Raw genomic sequence first — 6,328 nt, 5'->3', positions numbered from 1 at the left:
AGAGGAGACAGGGGACAGGGTTTATAATCTTCAAAAGGGTTTCATAATATCATTAGGAACCCCTTGATCATGAAAGAATTTCCCTTGAAGAAAGATTAAAGAATTGAAGAATTTAGAGCTGGAGAGGATCTTAGAGGTCATTTAGTCAAACACCTTCATCTTACAGCTAGGAAAACCAAAATGAAAAGTGGGTAAAGTGTCTTACTTGAGGTGACCCAGGTAGTAAGTGTCAGGGTCTGGATTTGAACCCAGATCTTCTAAGTCCAGAACCAATGCACCTTCCACCACATCACAGAGCCAGGAATGGGGAAATGCTTGCTTCTTCATATTTATCACCTCTCACTTTCCATCCTCACTATAATATTATTTTAACTTTGGTATGCCATACCTCCTCTCTCATGGATAAGTCCCAACAGAAGGAATTTGCTAAACTGAGCTGAGGGAGGGGTTGGCAGGACAAATACCAACCAAAGAGATTTGGTTGAAGAGGAAAATGTGAATTCAGATTCCTAATTGTGAAGCTAGTAAGGTAAATGTTCTTCTTGCATTATAAACATTATCCCCTCTCTGGACCTGCCTTTGTAAAATAATGCAGACAGATTAGATCAGGGGTTCTTCACTTGGAACCACAGACCTAAGATATCAAGGGATGCATGAACTTGGATGGGAAAAACAATGCATTTTGATTTTCACTAACCTCTAACTGAAATTTATCATTTCCTTCAAATATTTAAAAACATAATTCTGAGAAGTCCATAATCTTCACCAGACTGCCAGAGGGGTCCATAACACAAAAAAAAGATTAAGAACCCCTGTACTAAGTGACTTCAACAGTTTCTTCCAACTCTAAATCCCATGAGTCCCTGATTCTCTTACAGTGTTTCTTGCTCTGTCTTGATTGAAGTGATGTGGAAGATTGCCTAAGGAGAGCTCTTTAGGGGGGGAAAAATCTTCCCAAAATCCTATGGGGAAATCTTCACAAAAGAGGACTTACAAATCAGGAGCCCTTATATACATTTGCTCTCCTATGCCACATTTCACTGATTATATCAGGCTAGGAAAAAAAATCTTGTCTGGACATGGACATTTACAACAATAGGACTTTCCTACCACCCATCAGGAAACAAGGTTCTGGAAAACCCCTACATTAACTTATTTTTGTCCCAGTTATAAGTTTGAGTTATTTTCAGCCTTCCCCTTCCATCTTTCATAGAAAGATGAAACCCCATGTGACTTTTTTGGCATCTAGCTTAGCTCAGGTATTTAACAGTCATTTCATATAACTATTTAAAATTTTTGTCAGTGCATAAATGTGTCTTTGTTGCACATACACATAATGGTGAGTGTTCTACTGTTTTAGTGTGGTACAGAAGACATTTTTAAGGTGACCAGAAGTTGATTTCTTTTCTATTCAAGGCAGCAAATATTTATTAAGCATCTACTATGTGCCAAGCACTGTGCTAAGTGCAGAAATAAAGAGAAAGGCAAAAATACTCTGTTCTCCAGGTACTCACAGTTTACTGAGTGAGACAACATAAGAATAACTGCAAAAACAAGATATATATATATATAAAATAAACTGGAGATAATCTCAGAGAGAAGGCACTAAGATTGAGGAGGACTGACACTGGCTTCTTATAGGAGACTTGAAGGAAGCCAGGGAAGCCGGGAGGCAGAGATGAGGAAGAAGAGAGTTCCAGTCACTGGGACATGTAACATCTATGTCAGCAACTAACCTGACAAAAAAAATGTACTTACAAGAAGAAATCATAGGATAGGAGATTTAATCAAAGGGGCATACTCAGGGCACAGATTCAGGAAGTGAATTTGACTCTGCGGCTAATGAACAGAGCTCTCTATAAATCCATATAGATACATATAACTACATAGATATATTCATGCAAATATATACAAGCATAGTCACATACATCCTTATATATATGTGTCAAACTGTATTTAGAAACTTAAGCTGCAGATGTTTTGGTTTAGATCTGTGATTTTGTATGTGTTGGCAACTACAGGTAAAGGAAATTCCTTCCACCAAAAGAGATCAGCCACTCGGGGGCAGCGAGGTGGTGCAGTGAACAGAGCACTGACCCAGGAGTCAGGAGGACCTGAGTTCAAATTCAGCCTCAGATACTTACTAGCTGTGTGACCCTAGGCAAGATGAATCATTTAATCTCGATTGCCTTAAAAAAAGGGGAGCGGGGACCAGCAACTCATATACCTCCTAATCTTGGAAAGTTGCCAGGAGAATGGAGAGGTTAAATAACTTACTGATGGTCACACAAGCTCAAGCAGGACTTGAGCCTTGGCCTTCCTAACTACAAGGCTGCCTCTGTCCACTATTCCAGGCTGCCTACTCTGACTTTAAAGTTGCTTTTACTACTCAGTTGTAGAGGGAATTCATTTTTCTGGTTCTGGGGATACAAAGACAAAACAAACAAACAAAAAAAACTTATCCTCACCAATGGATGCGCAGACGTTATTCCATTTCCAACTCCCAAAGATTCAAAACACAGTGTAATCTAGCTATCTAAATCTCCTTCCAACTTAGATCCCTAGAATGTCAGAGCTAGGAGAGAACTTGAGTTTACACTGACAGAAATCTGTGATACAGAATATTAGAGCTAAAGAGGGGCCTTCAAACATAAAATGAGTGAGTTGGAAAGAGTCTCAGGGATCGTTTTAGTCTAAGCCCACCTGCAGATAAGGAAACAGGATGAGAACAAAAGTGATTTGGCCAACATCAGATAGCTGGTTGACAGCAGAGCTGAAACTAAGATATGTGTCCCCTGACTCCTAATCTAGTGATTTTCCCACTCTACCTATGCAACTGATCAAAGTCATTGAAAATACAGCTATTTCTATTTTTTGTCACAAAATGTATAAAGATTAAGGTAGTACGTGAGATCAGATAGTGGATAATAAATCCATGTGTTTTCATTGGTTTTATGTTTTATGTTAAAACGTCACATACCCAATGTAAAATGCATTTTATATATTAATGGACCTTTACCTAACTGGTATTGTTTCCATGTCTTTGTGCACTACTGTACTAATGCTAATTAAAATAAATGTAATATTGTGTTTAATAGATAATATGAGTTTTTTACATGGCATTGAAGCCCATGAACTACTTCCTGTTTAATAAATGCTTTCTTCTGTCCGTGCATCTGTGGAGTTTTAATGCAATGTGAGAACCGATTAACAATGGAGATGTTGAATCTCAAGACAGATTCATTACGTGATACCAAAAGCTACATCAACCCAGGCAAAGCAAAGGAGAGAATTAGACTAATGACCCCGATAAGAAATAATAATTAGGAATCAGCAGCTAATCATCCCTAATTTCACTTTTATCAGGGGATGGTATATCAAGGAATATGAAGTCAGTTTTCAAAAGAATAGACACAAACTCTCAGCAACCATGTAAAAATACTCCAAATCATTAATAATTTGAGAAACGTAAATTAAAAGAACTCCAAGGCACCATGCCACATCTATCAGATTGACAAAGATGATAAAAGAGGGAAAAAAAACCATTTTTCAAGGGACTATGGGATGGCAGGCATACTCATACACTCTTGAAAGAACTGGGAAGTGGTTCAACCAATCTGGAAAGCAACTTGAAACTACCCCCACAAGGTCACTACACTGTGCATACTCTGACTCAGTGATACCACTACTAAGAATATACCTCCAATGAGGTCAAGGACAGAGGGGAAAGGGACCCATATGTTCAAAAATATTTATAACAGCACTTTTTGTTGTATTGAAGAAACAAATTGGGTGTTCATCAATGGGGGGATGGCTGAACAAATGGTGGTATATAGATATAATGGGTATTGTATCATACAATATAATGCAATGCAATATATTATATTGCATTATAAGATAGGATCAGCATTAAAGAAATTTGGAAATACTTTATATGAATTGGTCCAGAGTGAAGTGAGCAGAAGTGAAGTAACCAAGAGAGAAATTTACATGATGACTGAGATGATGTAAAGGAGAATAGCTTTGGAAGATTTGGGGCAATCTAGTCAATGAAGTGACCAACCATAATTTCGGAAGACTAATAATTAAGCATGCTAACTACCTCTTGGCAGAGAGGTAATGGACTAGAGAAACATACATTTACAGATATTGCTGATGTATAGATTTGTTTTACTCAACTAAATTTATTGGTTAAAAGGGAGAGCTTCTCCTAAGGGTAGTAATGAGCTGAAATGCCAAGAAAACCATAGACAAATTCCACACCAAGACTAAAAAATACTGTACTAACTACCTACCATACTTAACAGAGGTTGGACTATGGACTCCTAGGTCTCTTCCAATTTTGAGATTATGCAAGATTGAGGCTCAAAGAGGGTCACTTAAGATGCTTCAAGACCTGAATTATTTGTTATGGCCAAGATCATACAGCTAGTGTCAAAGTGAAAACTTGAATCTAAAACGTTTAACTCCAAATTCAGCAGGCTTTCCACTATACCACACTGTCTTTCCTACATAAATGAACAGATTTTCTTAATGCAGAAAGCCATCAAGAAATCCTATGTAGATTTCCCATATCTGCCTTCTCTATCACCATCCTTGGTCCCACTTAACTACTCATTCTCCCACCCCCCACCAATCCTTCCCTCCAAAATTAGGGAAAGGAAACCAATTTGGAAAATTATGAGATTTGTTTAAAATGGCCTGAGGATCCCAGTACAATCATACTATGTGGCTTAGGATTTTTTTTTAGATTAGCTAACACTGGGACACGTAATATCCCAGAGTATAACTATTGTGAGCCAAGGACACAAGGGAAATCCTCATGATTCATTTTGTCATCTAAAAATTCCTGCTTCTTGGAATGAATTACTGAGATAAAGGAAGTGATTTCAGAGTTTAATACCAGTCATCTTCCCATTCATCAGCTAGCCAGTTTCCTAGTATATATTCCATGCAGTGGCCTGAACTCCCTCTTCAGTGTATTGTTTGGCACATCCCTGTGTCCACATACTGCCTTAGCTTTCCACCTCTCAGGAAAACTCTTCTACTACAGCCTGGGAGTTAACAAATCAGGGGTTTTCCAACTTTCTCTGTGCCATTTTCTCTGGTACTTCCCAACATATGACAATCTTGTTGGACTACTCCCACTGTACATGAGAACTAAGGTTCACAGAACAGAAGTTCACCGGTATATTGTGAGACCTCTTTGGTACTTCTCCAACCCTATTCCATCTCCCACTCTGAGGCCATGGACTCCTGATTGGTGACAGATCATGATTTGAAGTACCCAGATCCACCATGATGTTCTCTGGCAATCTTCCTGCCATGCCAGAGAGTGATCTCTAAGGTCTATCGGTAGTTTTAAAATTTTTTGTTCTATAGTTAACATTCTCTGTCCTATAATAACTTCCAGTTCTAACTGGCCACATTCTAAGGTCATTTCCCTCACATCCCTCACCCCCAGAACTCTAACTTTTATTCTGAGAATAATTATCTAATAAAAATAAACACCATTCCTGAAAAAGACAAGTCACTCAATTGTCCTACAACTTTGCTCACCATCCCTTTGACCTCCCAGACCCTGGCCCCCACTCCCACGTATGTGTTATATTCCCCTATTAGAATGGAAGCTTCTTAAGGATAGGGACTCTCTTGGGTTTTCTTTTTTATTCATATCCTCCTCCCTTCTCCTCTTCCCTCCCTCTACTCCCAGAACTTCGGTACATGGTACACACACTAAATGTTTTTTCATTGATTCATTCATGTCATTCATTCTGTCATTCATTCTTTTCCCTCACACTTGCATACCATATAACATATGTTCATGTGGAGAGAAAGGTTGTGCAGTACACAATAAGATCCTAGATTTTACATTTTTATTACACTTAGTAGAGAGAGTTAGGCTCTCCAGATTTTCATCTCTATAGCTAATAAGCCTGCTAATGAGTGGTTAATACTAATCAATCCAGTGTATATACACACTGGTCAGAAAGCCAGAATGAGGGGTGTAGAGCTAAGAAGAAATGGATTCTAGTCCCAGCTCTGCCAAGAGCTCCCTGGGTAAGTCACTTTCCTTCTCTAGGTCTCAGTTCCCTCATCTGCAAAATAACAGTATTTTATTGAGTGATCTCTAAGGTCTATTGGTAGTTATAACATTTTTTGTTCTATAATTAACATTTTCTGTCCTATAGTAACTTCCATTTCTAACTGGCCACATTCTAAGGTCATTTCCAGCTCTAACATTCTCTATCCATACATGGTTGTTTCCAGCTCTAACGTTTTATGTTCTTAGGTCTTCTCCAGCTCTAACATTCTATTATACTATAAG

The sequence above is a fragment of the Trichosurus vulpecula genome, chromosome 3 (genome assembly GCF_011100635.1).
Source record: "Trichosurus vulpecula isolate mTriVul1 chromosome 3, mTriVul1.pri, whole genome shotgun sequence".
NCBI classification, from domain to species: domain Eukaryota; kingdom Metazoa; phylum Chordata; class Mammalia; order Diprotodontia; family Phalangeridae; genus Trichosurus; species Trichosurus vulpecula.
Note: the sequence above shows the minus strand (reverse complement) of the source record.